Raw genomic sequence first — 18,152 nt, forward strand, 5'->3', positions numbered from 1 at the left:
TCACGCTGCCTGGGTTTAGGATTAGGAGTTCTTCCGTAAAGGCCATCTCTCCCAGTTTGTTTTTTTAATTTCTTTACCCAGTCATTTAGAGGTTTACACTTCCCTCTTTGAATTTCTTCTGCTACATACTGGAAGATAGGGAGAGTCCGGCAAAATAATTTTTCTGAAGAGTTGCAGCGCACCTTGCTTGACTGTTGATGCAAGAGACATAAGGCCCAAGTCCCGTCGAATCGAAGCCATAGGTGCTGACTTCGGCAGACCCAGCACCGCCTTCCACACAAAGCCTTCCAGCCTCAGCCACAGATCTTGCGGAAGGGTGAGATTCGCACTCATTCATATACCAACGCAGGGACTATTTTGGATTTGTAAAATTGAAGCGCTGGCATCCATGAAAACTTTCCAAATTTTGTATCCACAGCTTTCAATTGCGCTGTTAGATTTCTTGTTTTATCCCACAGGGCCTTCGTGATGGCGTTTTCTTTCAGGGAATTATCAATCCACACCCCAAGATATGTATATTCTTTCACCACTTCCAGTTTGGTATTTTCCAGGAACCAAGTTGACGAGATTTTGCGTTTGACTGTAGATTTTGTGAAGAGAAGGATTTTAGTTTTCTGCGTGTTCATTTCCAAGTTGTTATCTTTCATGTAAGCAGAGAGATTTACTAGTTGACGTTGCAAACCTACTTTGGTCTGATCCATCAGGATCATATCATCCGCATACCATAATCTAGACACCTTTGACAGACCCACACTTGGCAGGATTTTTTTTTCAGTATCCTGGAAGTCACCGATGAAAGCAATAAATAGTGCCGGGGCCAGGGGGCAACCTTGCTTTACCCCACGTTCCGTATGGATTACGTTTGACAAGTGGCCTTGCTGACTCAGACGGACGCGCATCGTAGTTTTAGTGTGTAAGGCCATGATAGGATTCAATATTGCCGTCGGGCATTTCCAGGTTGTTAATTTTGCCTAAAGTTTCTCGCGATCCACCATGTCAAAGGCCTTCGAGAGGTCGACCAAAGCCAAATGGACTTTCGGGGCACCTGATTTCACCCTTGCTTTTATATTATTAAGGATTAGGATGTTGATCGCCGTCCCTGTACCCTTTTGGAAACCAGTCTGGAAGATGGCTGTCGCAGGCGAACCTTTTGCCCTTTTTTGGAAATGTGAGAGGAGCAAGGTCGCGAATATTTTTCCCAGGATGTCCAACAAGGCAATTGGTCTGTAGTTGGACGGGCTTTCTCTGGACCCTTTCTTAAAAATTGGAACCAGTAGCGCTTCTGTCCAAGATGCAGGGATCTGTTTTGCTTTGTGGCAGTGGTTAAAGATTTCACTTATCACTGCGGCCCATTCTTCCGGATGTTTTTTGATGTCTATGTTGGTCAGTCCATCCGGACCTGGCGCTCGTGAAGATTTCAGTTTTGCTATTATTCCTAAGATATCTCCCACATCTGTCAGATGAATCCAGTGTTCACTAAATGGTTGAATTTTCCCCATCTACTGATGTTGCAGGCGGCTGAAAAAGGGTGCTGAGGTACGACACCCAGTTTTGTTCCGAAACCGCATTAGAGATGGGGAGAGCTCTTTGCCCATTGGTCGATTTTAATAAGTTCCAAAAGTCTCTTGTATTTTTTGAGACCAGGGACTTCTGCATGGCTTCGGCGTCATTTTGATAAAGACACGCCGCGTGATGTTTGACCCAAGATTTGTAGTGGATTGCTTCCTTTCGGTATGCGGTCCATGCCTCAGCTGTTTGATGCCTGATTGCAAAATTTTTCAGGTTTCTTGTTTGACGTCTCTTGATTACCACCATCCGATCGGAAGTATGGTTGTGTGGAAGTTGTTTACCCTTTGATCCTGAAAAGCACACCTTATGTGGTAACAGTAGCGGAGTATAATCTGGTCTTTTGACAACTGCAGTAGCTGTTCTGAACTCGGGTTCCATGCTTAGCCTGTTCTTTATAGATTTAATGTTTTCTGCATTGAGGCGAAGTCGAGTTTGTTGCTTGTTTGTCTCCAGGGTTGCTGCATATAAAAGCCTTTCTGGAAACTGTGCACACCATCATAGTTGGAGCAAGTTGTGATCACTTTCTAGTGTTTTCAGGACCTTGAAGGACGAAATCAAAGGGATCACACCTTCAGTTACGAAGATATAATCAAGGGTGGCAAAAGATTCATCTCTTTCCCAGGTTGGAACCTGGGGTTCAGAGTCTTGTAGCGTCGCTGCATTGAAAAAGTTGCGCGATTTCCTCAGCTTTGACCACGCCACCCCTCTTTCGTCAGCCAAAGGGCGGGTCGACCGTGCTCTTTCAGGTGTTATTTCTGTTTTGGCCTTTGCATTTAGATCTCTGCAGATTAAGATGTTGTCAGTATCGAGATCTACGTTGATAGTATCAATGGCTTCGGCCACAGATTGGCAAAATTCTTTTGCTGATGTTCTCTCCGGATTCCAATAAAGATTTATTATCGCGAGGTCTGAGGTGGTCCAAGAATCCTGTACTCGATCCTGGCGCTGCCAAGACACGAGCGTGGCAAGCATGCCATAGGCTTCGATGATTTCGGTTTTTGGTATAAACCCTGATCAAATGCGAATGGCAGTTAGAAGGCCCGAGGAAGGTCTACCCATTAATGATCTGCATGCAGGAGAGAGTTCAATTTCGAATCCATCTAATGTCGGCATATCGGTTAACCATGTTTCCTGTAGACACAAGATGTCGAAAGTCCCCAGGTTAGAGTCACTCGGACGGGTCAGATGCTTATAGCCTCTTGTATTCCATGATGCCATTACCAGCTCTTTTTTTGCCGATTTAGTTGCCAGTTAGTTGCTATTTCTTTTGACTTCGTCCAAACGTGTCCGCCAAGTTGCCAGTTAGTTGCTATTTCTTTTGACTTCGTCCAAACGTGTCCGCCAGTCATCTCCATGGTCCCTCTGCAACTTTAGCCTTCTTCTGAGACATTTGATTTTGATTATGCTCCTCCCTTTTGTCTGTGGTAAAATAACTGTCTGTTAAACTCAAGTTTTTTGATGGTTTCGCTAACGGGTGCTCCAGGGCTTCTAAATTTAATGAGGATTCGGATTTACCACCTTCTTTTCTCCAGTAGGAGTCTTCTGGACCATTTTTCGGCGACCAATGCCAGGTGGTTCTTCTCCTCGGGGAATCTTGCCATCGATTTTGGCTGTAAAGAGCTTCCGTTCTTGAGATGTAGCGGGACCTTGCCGGGGAAGCCCTCCTCCGAGTCTCTTGATCTGGTTGCTTTTGTGTGGATTTTGATACTAGGAGCAAATTGAATCCTAATTTGTGTAGGTCTTTAGACACTTCTGTCGGGATTTCCACTAGGGCTTAGTTTCTTATGTGAATGTATGCTTTTGCTCTGTGGTCCCGATGATATGGCTCTACCAACTCAAAATCGTTGGTTGTCAGATGTTGTAGTTTGCTGATTTTTTCTAGGGTTTTAAGAACCGTTTTTCTATTCAGGACCATGTAGCCTTCTTTAAATGAAATTTGTTTGAGTTTGAAGATTGTGGTTCCTGAAAGTTTTCCTTCAAGTTTCTTGGGTCCTTTCGGCAGCCGCGAGTCCACTGCGTGCCTCGACAACCGCTGGTTGTCTCGACGGTAGTCACTTTTATTTTCTGTACTGGACGTCCGACTGTGTCTTCGCACATGGGGACTCACTTTGAGGTTCCTTTTGTCATTCGTAGCACCCCCAGCACCTTCCTCTCGCCAGAGCCTCCATTTAGACGCCTCATTTCCTTCCTTCAGTTCTTCAATAACGGTCTGTGGGGTGCTTTTATTGGAGACTACCGGTAATAATTTGTCAATTGAATGAGGTGATGTTACTATAATTTGGGATTCTTCTAAATTATCCTAGTGCTCAGTTAGATTCATTAAGTCACTGTTTTCCTCAAGTTCCTCAATGCTCTGGTGATTAAGTTTAACAGGTAAAGTAGTTTGGGGACGTTCCGTCACCCTTTTTTTATCCTCTTCTTTTTTCTTTCCATTTAATTTTGTTCGGTGACTCCTTCTGGGCAGCAGCTGATATTTCACCAAGTCTTCTACTTTTTACCGGAGTATACAAACCCTTGTCGCCACTATGGGCGGAAATCTGTCTTGACTTCTTCCATCCGAAAATAGCGATGAATCTTGTGGGCGAAGATCTTCTTCTACTTGTCGCACTTTATAGGGACGTGAGGATTCTTGAGTATGGACTTTGGTCCATGCGTGTCTGTCTTCTGTAGGTACAGCTACAGATTTTGAAACAAACCGCTCATACATTGGAGTGATTGAAGGTCGAGGGCCTGGTACCCCGTGCGTCGGGGGTACCACTGATGTTTTTTCAACTTCGTTCGTTATTAGATGGTAACTCACTGCTTCTATGGGGGCTAGAAGAAGCCGATGGATACACAGGCATCTCTGCACAAAGGTCCAGGACTGATGGTTTTGAAATTTCTTCAGTGGTCGTTCTCTTTTGCACTGATAGTCTGGTGTTTAGGTCCGGCCTGGGGTTAAGTTGATCTGTTTTTCTCACTTTATTTGCCAGATGGGGGTCTTGTAGAGCCTCCAAAATCTCCGCGTCGGAAAGCTCAGAATCCTGATACAGTTTCCTTTTGTGTTTTTTAAGAAGTATTCTTTTAAGGAAGATGAAATCAGGGGGGTTGGGAAACACTTTGCGCTCCCCTGAGGTTTAAGTCCCACTTTTCTTTGATTTTTTGTGTATATTTTGTTTGGTGTAGATTTTATTTTTGCCGTTCCTTTTACATTTATTTCCTTTACTGCGAGATCAGAGGCCTCGTCATCTGTTCGATGAGAGTCGCTCTGAGCTTTTGTAGAATCTGTTCCCGGGCTTGGATTTGAGTCCTTGAGAATGGCGACCTGCGAAGAGTTCTTAGTTTTCTGATCCTGGTTTGCTTTCTCTGCCGGCACTAGTGTGAGGTCTAAAAGCAGGTCCTTTTCGGTGCGGCTTGCTTCCAAAACTTCATCATCGGATTTCCTTAGGTCATGTATAAGGGACTGCTCTTCTTGATCAGATATCAGTGAATAAGTTGAGACAGTTCTAATAGGTCACTCACTAGGAAGATACGAGTCCTGCTTTTCCCTAGATATGTTGTTAGTTCTATGGATCAAGGCTGTGATTTGCACCTTAGATCTGGGGGAAGTCGGAGCATGCCTGTCCTCGGCTCCATTTCCTTCCCCGTTTCCCACAAACGGGAGGTTTTGTTTTGGTTTATAGTATAACGGGGCCTCCACTGTTGCGAGGGGCACATTTTCAAACCCCAGGGGCACGTTTTCAACATCCAGCCGTTCAGGCCCCCGCTGATGCCGTCCTCCGGAAACCTCAAGCGCAGGTCCCCTCGTCAATACGGTAGAACAGGTGGGGGTTTGAAATTCTATTTGCGGGCTCCCTCGCTCCATGGACTTGCTAGCCATTTGGTTTGGTCCTTCGCCATCGGAAACCATGGCCTCACTGTGGCACCGCAAGGCCTCCAGGAACTGCAGGTCCCCTCCACCACCCGACGCTGGACTTCCTTTGTGCTCGTTTCCTACTTGAGTGCCTAATGGCACAGCGGGTGGTGGGCATTCTGTAAGCAATTGTTGGTTTGATTGCATTGAAGTTGAAAGTTTTTGCACCACCTTGCTCTTTGAATAGTCTCCCACTATCGGGGTCAGTCCCGATTGGGCAGCGGCCGGAAAAGGGGATGGGGCCGGCAAGAGACCCTCAGTCCCGGATTCATTTAACATTGTGTTACTACGTAGGCACCGTTTCTCGAGGATGGCCTCGGACGGAGTGGGGGGCGCCATGTTGACAACAAATGGGTCTGGATTCCAAAACCCTTCGCTGACCGAACGAGCATGCTTTTCTAAATCAGTATATGGTACAGCGGTCAGTATACAGGGCAGGGAGAAGTGAACAGTCCGCACGAGACGGACTGCATGTATTCGGGTCCGCCCCTACCCCCTGGATGGCCCCACAGCACAGGGGGCACCAAAATAGCAGCAAGATAGCAGCCAGCGCTGGCGGCCGGCGGCCCCACTCACCCAAAAATTCGAGGGGCCGGTCTTCCAAATCTTCCGTCAGCTCCGGTTGCTGGCGATTCACGGCCCTCGACACTGGCGATAGAGGAAAGGACCTATCGCACACGTCAAGCCGCACCACGTTCAGGGCTCGCAATCACAGAGCTGAGAACTGGCCGCTTCCGACGTGCTCTGCTTCATGTCATTTATTTAAATATTTTTAACATGGGCTAGTTCTGAAATACTGGTAAATTCTCCAAGCGGAAAACATGATCCTTCACGCTGAAAGTGTTAATTCACAACATAACTACTCGTTAATTTAGAGGCAGCAGGAGTGAGTATTCCTAACAGGTTTACACGGTATAGGCAGGGTTCGAACTTGAGGGGAGTTGGGAGGTATCTAGCTTCTGCTTGTGGCATAAAAGCAACATATACCAGCAGCTACTTTTGCGTCCCTGGGCCAACTGAACACACGTGTACTTGTCATGGACTTTGAGTATGCTAATAAGAAGTGGAACACATCTAGTACACATTTAAACTTAATTCATCTTTCATAATGGACAAAAAGTTAAAGTGTGCATCTCATGTGGAAGTGCGATTTGCAGTGCCCTGGGTACTTGCTCGAGGTTCCTCAGCGGTCGCTCCTGCCTACGGGGTGATGCCGACACCAGGAGCTGCTTTGAGTTCCTGCTCTTCGGATAGTAATTTCGAACCCTGGGCATAGGATTCTATTTACAAGACAAGGACCATCCTAAGCACACCTTGTAAAAGAAGTATGTAAAACAAACTATTTGTAACATATCAAATATCACCAGTAAATTCAAGAAAGGCAACTAAAACAAAAAGGGCAAATTTAACAACTGGAAAGTACCATGGACAGTGGAATAATACATAGCCTATACATTGAAGGGTCAACTTTAGTTCAAACAGTGAAGTTATGCGGCCTTACGAAAACATTTAATGCAAAAAATTCTTGAGGACAAATTGAGAAGCCTAGTGGTTAAGAAAAGAATAAGATCCGCTACACTGATTTGAATTAAATGTTTGCAGAAAACCATAAGATCCCTTCCTCTGTGCACTCTTATGCACCGTCTAAAGCATCTGAAACGTTTATCTTAATATGGAGATGATATGGATAAAGAGTTTAAAGTCAGCCGTGTCCCTATGAAGGGATTTATATGGAAAGGCGAGGTGTGTATTTAGCATCTGTAGAATTGGTGTTCTTTTGTAATCTTTGCCACGAATTTAGCACTGCGCTGACATAGCCTGTTAACATGTCTTGACAAGTTGCCATACGATTGGAACAACAAGTACTGTAATTGCTGATGACTTGTCTAAGCAAACAGGTAGTTTCAAGCCATCAGTCAATTGGAGCAGTAAAAAAAGAAACAAACTATTAGTCATGAACGGGACAAGGTTTATTGACAACGTAAATATTGATTGATAGAGAGCTATTATGGGGAGTTTTTCGGTTGGGCCACTCCACCACTCTTGATATGCAGAACTGATATGGGGAACTTATATCTTCTGGTGGATTTAAGTTTGAGTTGGTAAATGCTGAGAGAACATAATTCGAAGACTGTGTCACCTCAAGTCTGAGCACCCACCAAAGGCATCATCAATTGCGAATGAAAAGAAGAAAAGCAGCGCATCAAGCAGAGCAGGCAACCATGAGACCATGTCAAGCTTCACCACCCAATACCAAGCTTCTGAGATTAAACTAATGAACAGAACATCCCATGGAATCGTACACATTGTGTGGCTTAGGTTCCTGAAAGTTTACACAATGCCACTCTGGATCCCATTTGTACTGGCACAGCAAGTACAGGTTATGGTGCATTTTTAGTGCACGGGCCAACTGCTAGCCCTGTGGCTTTACCCCAAACTCCAACAGCGTGCCTGCAGACCTTGCCTTTTATTGAACTGTTCTACTATTACTGAAGCCCTTAAAACTTGCGGGTGCACGACAGTTGTCTTTCGTATACTTTACTCATAACCGTGTACACGGGTGGATGTGTCTTTTCGAGCATAACTGTACACAAGCTGCATAGTTAAGCATCAAACAGTATCCTTGCGTGTTATGGATTTTAAGGAAAATTGTGTTAGATAAGCTTCTATAATCTGAAAGTACATTTTCCATTACCAAAATTCTGAACTATAGAAGAACTAATGGGTATTCTACCTTTCCTCATCTTCCCCCCAGAAACTCAACGTCTCTAGAGCTCTTCAACTAATCCAGAATAGGACTGCAAGACTTATCCTTGGCCTCAAGCCCTGGGACTGCATCTCTCCAGCACTAAAGTCTCTACACTAGCTCCCGGTGACTGCAAGGATCAAATTCAAGACCCTCTGCATCATCCACAAGGCTTTCTGGGACCTGTGACCCCACTACAGCCAACTTTCTCTTACTAAATACCTCCCTGCTAGTGCCCTTCGGCCCTCTAATTCCAACTCTCTTCAGGTCAGATGTTTCTCCAAGCAGAGTGGGGGTTAGATATCTTTCTTCTGCAGGTGCCTCCCTCTGGAATTACCTCCCAGCCCATTCTCACACTTGAGATGGATCTCCTTAAGTATCCGGAAGCTCCTTGAGACCTTCCTTTTCTCCTCCTCCTTCCCCCTCTCGCTCCCTTGCTAATGCCCCCCTGCCTTGCGACTGGTTCCTGGTCCCTTATAAGTGTAACTGGGACCTGGGCCTCCTGGAACAGCCCACACAATCCCCCGTAACCAGTACTTGCCCTCGGGCACCCTTCGCCGACTACCCACTGAGTCTGGTCCACCCTCCTTTCACTAGTCTATCACCCCCTGTTCCCTGGCATTTGCCCTCTTGGCTCTCTTAGCACTTGCCTAGTCCCTGCGCCCCCCTGCACTTCCCCATTTCCGCTCCCTCGTCCATTCTTCCTCCCTGATATCCCCCCTTACCACTTACTATTCTACACTTGCACAATCCGAATGTTAAAAGGCCTAGTAAGACCCTTATTTTTGTTTTTTCTCCTGCCCCCACCACCTCACCTTGTGGCGCCTGGATACACCGTGGCTGTATAGGCGCCATATAAAATGTACATTAAATAAAACGGTATGGACTATCGTTTAATACTCACCCCACATGTGATCTGCACCGGCTCACCCACTGTACCTAGAACCATTCCCAACTCATTCTCGACTGACAAGTCCCTCCCCCTCAGCCAGAAACTTGGAGAACACTTTGACAGACACATCCTGTTTTGCCACATCAAATGGCACCAGTGACCTGCTTGAAATCTGAAAGATATGTCCTCTCACCACATCGAGATGGTCAAGACCTTGATCAACACAACATGCACCTTCGCATTGTTCCCCCTACTTCCCATTCCTGCTTCTAGAAAAATGCTCTACGCTGCCACATGCGCCTGCATAAGCCCCCCAAAGTACACCTCCTAAAACTCATTACGCTATCAGAATGGCTGCAGCGTACAACAAGATCTCCTATGAATTACTAAACCTACCATAGAATGGTCTACGGCTTCACCCCACTGACATCAAACCACCTCCAACACCCCAAGCTACCCCCTGCGCTGCACCAAAACATCCCACGTCTCCTTCACGGACTGGTCCTTAGCCCTTGTACCGCCCTACCATTCAAATGCCTCACTTCCCCCTCAACCAACGCAGTGGGTAAGGCAGACTCCTTAAAAATGTTCAAAACACTTCTAAAGAGCCAATGACTTAGACCACTGGCGTAGCAGTGGTCCCTGCGTCCCCCGCGGAACGGGTTCCCCTAAAAGAGACCACAGTAACAAGCTGCTTTCCCCAATTAACCCTTTCAGTGTCCAACGAATGTGAGCAAAACAAGAAGTAATTTGCTGCTCAGCGCAACCCTTGGGTTGCAAGGGAACAATACAAAATAGGTAGGATCTAATAACGAGAGCGGGGAAGAGCAGGCAATTTAGCAGCACGGTATTGGGTGGAAAATGTAAGCCACGTGACCCTAAGCATTTGGGAGAAGCCATTCGTTGAAGAGGAAGGTGTTGAGCTCTCTCCTGAAATGTAAAATTGAGATAGCGTATCTGGTGTTCATGTAGAAGAGGTTCCAGGGTTTGGGAGCATAGACAGAGAAGGTCTGCCTTCTAGTTCTTTTCTTCCTGCACTGGCAGAGTTCAAGTCATGAATGCCATTGCTTTCGATTTATTGTTTTGGAGATCTGTGTGTGCGTGGGCAGTGTGTCGGTGATGTGATGGTATGCGCAATGCGTCCATGTGTTTAGCATCATGAAACTTATGGATAGCGATAATGCTGGCATATAGTTTTTGTGCCAAGTGCAACCACATTCAATTTGCGATATTGAGAAGTTTGGAACAGATTGTGGCAGCAGCTTCTTCAATGTGAAAAACAGTGACCATATTGGCATGGATTGTGGCTAAAGCTTCACAAAAGTGAGGTACAGTGACAATACAAGCATAGATTGTGTTCATAGCTTCATAAAAGTTGTTTAGAGCAACCATAATGGCACAGATTGTGTCCACAAAATCAAAGTGCTTTACACTAGAAATGCTGGCATTTATGGACTAATGTTCATGAATTGATTTACAGTGGCAATGCTGGCATATGCTGTGAATTCAGGCATCATAAAAATGTTGCCAAATGATCCTGTGAACTGTTGATTGACATGACTTCTACTAGATTTTGGCATATGCTACCCTAGACAACCAATTGTAAATTGCATGACTGTTGAACCCATTTAAAAACACTTAAACGTGTGTACCATTTCAGCTGATTGTTTTTTAAATGTTCTCGGGACAAACAATTTCCCCTGCATTACTTAGGGCTCTCAAGCTGTGCTTGCTTGCGCTAAATTGTGGAAAGTGTTAATGCCCCTGCAGTAAGGATATTCACCAGCCGCCAGTGCCTTTGAAACATTTACAATGTCGGTGCCTGTATAAGTAAGCCTGGAAAAAGGAGAGGCAGCACAAACCAGGTAAGAGCTCACCTCTCTCGGGTAGGCTCTTGGTACCTGGAGATGGGGAAGGAAAAACGTTTGCTCTTGCGGGCTCACGCATTTTCTACCTCTCTAGAAGTTTAGACTACCGCGGCGGCCACAACGATACCGGAGCGGGAGAGAAGGATACTTTCGCAGTGGCCAAACAGAAGCACGACCGACAGAATTCAGACGAGAAGGATGGCGGAAGGAAGAGCGAAGAGGGCCCGAGAATTCTCAGAATGGGCAAGAAAGGCAGAGAAGGAGTATGGAGCACAATGGGTGCTAGAAGTAATGCAGAAAGAAGAAAGAGCGAAGGCAACGTCACCTCTGCTGTTCATAGAGCACAGCAGCAGCGAAGGTGAAGACGAAGTACCACAAGGACAGAAGAGGGGGATAGCGGAGTCGAAAAGAGCAGAGGAACAGACGGAGGCACTGACCAAGAGAAAGAAGATAAAAAGAAAGGTACTGTGAATAATAATGTGGGGAATAAAATAGTAAAAATGTTAAAAAATTGCGTCACGGTTTCGGGTAAGTCGCCCAGAACCAACGACAAGAAGAGCAGACGGGGGAAGAAAGGCAGGGAAGAGTGGCAGGGGAGTTCATCAGACGAATCAAGCAGTGTTGACGATAAAGGGATCAACTAAAGGCTTGGGTAAAATGGAGAGGAGTGGTGAGCAAAGAAAAGCGGAGTGGGGTAGGGGGGGCAGGGGCAGAACCCGGAGAGGCCCCGGTCCCTACGCCACAGGGGGCACCAGCTGAGCCCAGGGAATCCCCGGTCCCGGCACCAGTAGTGCCGGTGCCGCAAGGAGCGCCAATTTTATCGGCACCACAAGGTGTGCCGGTAGGGCCAAACATAGGGGGAGGGGCCACACCGCCGGGGGCAGCACCGCCGGTGGCAGCGGTGGAAAATGAGGCGCCACTCATGACGAAATATGGCAGGCCAACCATGGGTAAAGACGCACAGGGCAGGTCAATGAAAGCGATGGCCTGGTACATAAATGACAAAGTAAAGGAAAAAATCTGGAGAAAAAAATTGATAGATTATTAGACTGTCAAAAGAGGGGGATGAATGTAGCACTGGAGGACATGAAAGAAGATGAAACAAGCTTACTAAAAAAGGGGCCAGTAGTAAGGAACTTTGACAATTGAATGTCGGCCTTCACCATAATGTCTACAATCATTTTACGAAAATTCCCGGAAGACGGGGTAGCGTTAGTGGCATATCAACAGAGGGTGCTGAAGGTCCACGCAGCATTTGGAGGGGACGCATGGCTGGAGTATGACCATGAATTCAGAAAGGAGATGGACTGCTTTCCGGATATGGGCTGGGACGAAGAAAACTTTAACCTCTACATTTTTAACGTGCTAAAAGAGAAATGGGATTCCAAGGAGCGTGGCACAGGGGGACAGCAGAGAAGGCAGTACTGGCAGAATGATTACAAAACGGATTATAGAGCGAGTGGCATAAGGTACGAACCCAGCTATGACAGGAATAGAGACCAGAGTTTTCGGAGCAGAAATTACGGGTCAGAGAGAGGATGGCAGAGCAGCCTGCCCCCAACAACACAGGGTGGGGGCAGTGGGAGCACGGGGACGGCACCAGGGCAATGCAGGAGCTTTGAAAAGGGAGTACCATGCAGCTGGGGATGGAAGTGCAAATTCAGCCACAAGTGCGAGAGATGTAAGGGTGACCACAGCAGCTCCAAGTGCACAAAGGCCGCAGCGCCAATCGGCAGAAGAGATGAGACGCGGAAATGAAAACTGGGGCAGGAAAGGGGCCACGCCGGTGAAAATCGAGAAGATGGAAAGGTGGCTCCGGAAATAACCCGACCAAGAAGCGGCAGAACAAATCAGACAAGGCTTTAGAGAAGGTTTCAACATCCCGTTTACCAGGCAGGGAGCACAAGACATTCCTAGGAATCTAAAATCAGCAATCGAAAACAGGGAGATAGTGACCAGTAAGATCAGGTAGGAAGTAGAACTGGGGAGGGTAGAGGGCCCGTTCACGGCCCTACCAGTCGAAGAATTTTTATGCTCCCCTCTAGGGCTGGTGCCGAAAAAAGAGGAGGGGGAATACAGGTCTATACACCACCTGTCCTACCCTCCGGGTGCCTCGGTGAACGACGGCATTGAGCAGAGCGAAGCAACAGTATCGTATTCAGACTTCGAGGAGGCAGTGGAACTGGTCAGAAAGGCAGGGGAAGGGGCATGGATGGCGAAAGCAGACATTAAATCGGCATTTCGCCTGTTGCCAGTCAACAGCAGATCACAAAGATGGTTATGCATGCATTGGGAGGGGAATACTTTATCGACAAATGCCTTCCGATGGGGTGCGCCATCTCATGCGCATATTTCGAGAGGGTGAGTTCATTCTTACAATGGACAGTAGCGCAGGAAATGAGGGAGTCCATGATGGTGCATTACTTAGACGATTTTTTATTTGTCAGCCCCAAAGGTGCAGATATATGCAGGGCAACCCTGGTCAAGTTCGTAGAAATAACGAGCGAGTGGGGTATTCCTCTAGCGAAGGAGAAAACGATGGGGCCAACAGAGGTTATCCAATTCCTAGGTATAGAGATTGATTCAAACAAGGGGAGGTGTCGGATCCCGGAGGACAAGGTGACGGAGCTGCTGCAGACAATAAGGGAACTAGAAACAAAGCAACAGTGAGGGAATTGCAAGCGCTGGCAGGGAAACTGAACTTTGCAGGAAGAGTCATACCTCAGGGGAAGGTGTTCCAGAGAAGGATCGAACTGAAAACGAGAGGTGCTACCAAAGGGCACCACAGGGTCAGGCTAGGAGGGGGAATCAAGAGAGACCTGGAAGTATGGGCAGACTTTCTGAAAAACTTCAAGGGGGCAGTAATACGGCGCTCACCGTTGAACGATGAAGGTAAAAGGGTGTTGTTCACTGACGCAGCCGGTGGCTTTGGTTTTGGCGCAATACTGGGGAAAAAAATGGCGTGCAGGCAAGTGGCCAAAATCATGGCAAGTGGCGGAATAGATAAAGAACATAACGCTGTTGGAGCTCTTCCCGATATGGGTCGCGTTATGCACATGGAGGGAAGACCTAGGGAACAAGGAGTTGGCGGTATGGTCAGATAACATGGCGGTGGTGCACGTGTTAAACAAGGGAAGTGCGTCATGCAGTATAGTATTGGAATTGATGAGGGCAATCACCCTGGAAAGCCTAAAAATTAATACATGCATAAAAGCGAGGCATATCGCTGGGGAAGAAAATGTGGTGGCTGATGCAATCTCTCGATTTCAGTGGGAGAAATTCAGGGAGCAGAGACCGGACGCCGACAAGGAAAGAACGACCACGCCGCGGAAGGCATGGGTCCCATTGGAGGCACTAGAAAGGAAAGCACAGTTGGCCTCAAGGTCGACTCAAAAGAGGTGGGAGAAGAACGGAGAAAAGAAAGGGTCATCGACAAGCTGACCAGAAATGCCCTGACATACAAGACGGGTAAGCAGTACGAAAAGCATGTAAAAGATGTGTTGATGGAAACAGGTGGAAAAAATTTCAGCGGAAAAAATTTGTGAATTTCTTGAAGGGGCATTTGCCAGAGGGAAAAAGAAAAGCTGGGCAGCAGCGCACCTGGCGGCGGTGGCATATACCACAAAAGTGGCGGGCATACCGGACCCGACTGACAGCGCTAAGATAAAATACGCTATGAGGGGATGGGCGAAGTTAGAGGGGAAGAAACCAGATAGCAGAAGGCCGGTAAATTTTGGGAAATTGATAATTGTACTGGAAGTGCTAGAAGACACGTGCAGCAGCACGTACGAAACAGCGCTGTTCAGGGCAGCATTTGCGCTAGCTTACTATAGGGCTTTCAGAATAGGGGAACTGGTGGCCAGGAATACGGTGGCAGGAGACGGCCTGGCAAGAAAGGACGTTAGTATGGGTATCAAGGGGATGTCGATAATGCTAAGGAAATCCAAGACAGAACAAATGGGGAAGGGGAGAGCAATAGATCCTCAATTGCATCAGAGAAAAGGACCACATTCCCAGATGCATCACCCAAGAATTCCTAGATCTGCGACCAGAGGTCGACGGGCAGTTATTGATCCATAGGGACGGCAGCGCGCTCAGCAGGTACCAGTTTCAGGCAGTATTAAAACAGGCGGTGGCGAAAGCGGGTTGGGTTCCAGCCGAGTTTGGGACACACTCTTTCAGGATAGGGGCAGCAACCTCTGTGTGGGCGAGGGGACTGGGAGCAAAGGGGGTGAGACGAATTGGGGGATGGAAGTCACAATGTTTTAAAAAATACATAAGGGAAGAACTGATATGACACTTATCTCCCCCGTTTCTACAGAGGCCGGACCATACAAATTGGCATGGATAGTGGGGCACTCTTTTGTGACCCGGGCAGGCAGGTGGCTGGAAGAGGTGAAGCAAGGATTACATTCCAGGAACACAATTACGTCATGGTGGGGCCTCCCGGGGATGCACTGGGAAGACATCCACAACAGGTTATCGGACCCGATAGGTTTCAAGGAACCTCCCGAGTACCTGGTCATACATCTAGAGGAGAACGACCTGGTGAACACGAACAGGGGTAAATTGCAAAGGAATAGCTGCGAGTCACTGCATAGCATAGCCCGCAGCTGGTGGAAAACCGAGATTTTTATGTCGGAGATAATACCAAGAAGGGTCTGGCATGTGGCACAGAAGAGGCACGCAATTGAGATAGCAAGAAAAAACTAAATAAAATCAGTAGAAAAGTACTGCAAGAGCACAGGGCTGCATTTCATAAGACATGGCTTACACCGGAACAACCCGGACATGTTTCACCACGATGGGGTGCACCTATCAAAGGATGGGATGGGGTTTTTTTCCGACAACATTTTTAGGGCACTCCAGGAACGAGGCTGTAGGTAGGGTGCTTTTGGGGGGGACCTGAGCGGGTGTAAGGAACACCCACTCAGGTGTGGCGGCATGTGCCCAGGAACGAAGGCTCAGGGATAACAAGGACTCAGAAGGAGCCTTGAGCTGCTTCGGAAGTGGACACAATGTGCCCAAAAGCATATGGCTGTGTAATTATTTTTGTTGTTTGGATTTTCTGTAATAAAATAAAATGCCTACGGCCTACAATTTCTCCATACACATAAGTTGTCTGTAATGTATTACTTAGGTAAGGATCTGGTAAGAGCAGCAGAGTGAACCCACAAAGCTCAGCCTAAGCGGGCTGGCAGGAGGGATAATGGCATTTTGCGTTAGGCCGCTGCCTTAGACTCGTGGACTGTCACTAGAACTGAACGGCACAGTAGGATCATATAAACACGACTGCATCTTGAGCTGTCCTCGCCACATGTGTTTGCGTTGCCACTGTCTGCATGGTGAGCCAGGAACAGGCACCAGCTAAACGAAGGCAGCCAAGGGCAGAGTTCATTAAGGCTGGAGGGGAGACTGAAAGAGGGCAACTCTCAAGAGAGTATAGAGAACTATTTAGTTAACACGTAAATGAAATGCAAAAAAAGGGAAACATGCAACAGAGGCGAAAGAGAGATGAGGCCACTCAAAAGCAGCTGCCCTTTCCAGAGTAACACGTTGAAGAGCCAGTGTCCTGGGGAGACCTGTGTGGCCGCTTGCAAGAGCGCTGCCCTGCGAGGTGACCCGAGTGTCTGGGCACTGGAAAGTTGCCTTGGGGGGGCGAGGGGCAGGCACTAAGATGCCCAGTGGTGCCGCAAGCACCTCGCAGGGCTTCTCTTTGGAGGCTGGAGTGGTCAGGAGCGGATGGCATCCACGTAGTGCGCCCCAGAAGAGACCCCCGTGATGAGCAAATGGGAACGGGGGCTGGCATGGCGGCACGGGGGGGGGCTGGCATGGCGGCACAGGGGGCGGGGGGGGTTGGCATGGCGGCACAGGGTGGTATCCCTCCCAGCATTACTATTGCCCTTTAGCACCCCCCGGCAGGGGCCTCCCTCCGAGGCTGCCCTGGCAGGCGCGGCGCACCTGCCCCTGGACCCCCCCCCCCCACTCCCCGAGGGGGGGCACCCCCAGGAGCGGGCCCCGGGCCCGCGGGCGCGCGCGCAGGCAGCCAGGGCCCCCTTACCTTGCTCCGGGCTGCGCGGCGGGCACCACTCATGGCTGTGGGGGGGGGTCCGGGTGCCGGGGGAGGGAGCGGCGCCGCAGGAAGCTCGCGCCGAGCGAGGAGGAGGCCGAGGCGAGCGATGGGGAGGAGGAGGAGGAGGAGCAGCCAGTGCGCGTCATCAGCCGGCGCCCGGGGGAGGGGAGAGGGGGTAACAAGCAGCCCAGCCCCCCCCAACCCCCTCCCGTGCCCTGATGGGGGATGGGGGGGGCGGCCGCCCGCGGCGCCCGGCTCCTTCCCGGACGGCCGAGGGCGCGCGCTGCACTTAGGGGAGCCCGCCCTGTGCAGCCCCCACACACCCACTCCCCTGAAGCCGGGCCCGGCCCGGGTCCTGCACCCCTCCCCCCTCCGCACCAGGGGCCTCCCAGGGCAGCACAGAGGGCCCGGGCCCCCGGGGGGCGCGCCAGCCCGGCCGGAGACCCGTGCGTAAAAGGGGGCCCTTTTTGGAGACGCCACTATCTGCGCCACACGCGCATCCAGGAGCTGCGTGCACACGGGACGGGTGCACGTGCCGGCACCGGGGCACGAGGCTGCCCGGGGGGGTGGGTGGGTGGGCACACTGGGCAGTGGGCACCACCGCAGGGACTGGGCACCATGGAGTGTGCGGGCTGCCTGGTGCACAACAAAGCCGGCATGGCCTGTAGCCACACCGTGCGTGCGTGCGGGCGTGCATGCCCCAAACACCACGTGCCAGTCTTGGGGGGACCCTGTCGCACGCACGCACCTCTCAATCCAGCCACAGTGTGCGGTGCGTGCACAAGACTTCCCTGGGCGTGAGGCCGCGCATGGCACGATTCACACAGGTTCCCGTGCAGCTGCAAGTGAGAGCAGTGCGCACACCATTTCCGACAGTGAACACGCATGTCAGATGCCTGCACAAAGGAGTGATGCCACGGCCTCAATTCCAGCCCTTCTACCTAGTCTGGCCTGGCATGGCATGGCACTGCACTACACCCAGGTAACAAAACAAACGAGCGAGTGTAGAAACCAGTGACAGTCCAATGACACGGGGCAACGTAACTGTCCTCGTGAGTGTCGGGGCCCTGCAGGACGTTTGGGTGACCTCCCACGCTGTGTTGGCAGACCCC

The 18,152-nt window shown here is 49.2% G+C and overlaps 1 protein-coding gene across 2 annotated transcripts in view; it reads right to left on the reverse strand.

Moving 5' to 3' along the window:
* Positions 1–17,898, reverse strand: part of ZNF800 (zinc finger protein 800) — a 95,655-nt gene extending 77,757 nt beyond the window's left edge. Inside the window, exon 1 of one of the 2 annotated variants that reach the window (XM_069627844.1) lies at positions 17,789–17,898. The gene's annotated coding sequence lies outside the window, so the exon portion shown is untranslated. Of the gene's footprint in view, positions 1–17,028; positions 17,307–17,788 lie in introns of those variants that run through there. The other variant, XM_069627843.1, reaches the window with a different exon arrangement.
* Positions 17,899–18,152: the final 254 nt, after the last annotated feature.

The sequence above is a fragment of the Ambystoma mexicanum genome, chromosome 12 (genome assembly GCF_040938575.1).
Source record: "Ambystoma mexicanum isolate Mex_15411 chromosome 12, UKY_AmexF1_1, whole genome shotgun sequence".
NCBI lineage: Eukaryota > Metazoa > Chordata > Amphibia > Caudata > Ambystomatidae > Ambystoma > Ambystoma mexicanum.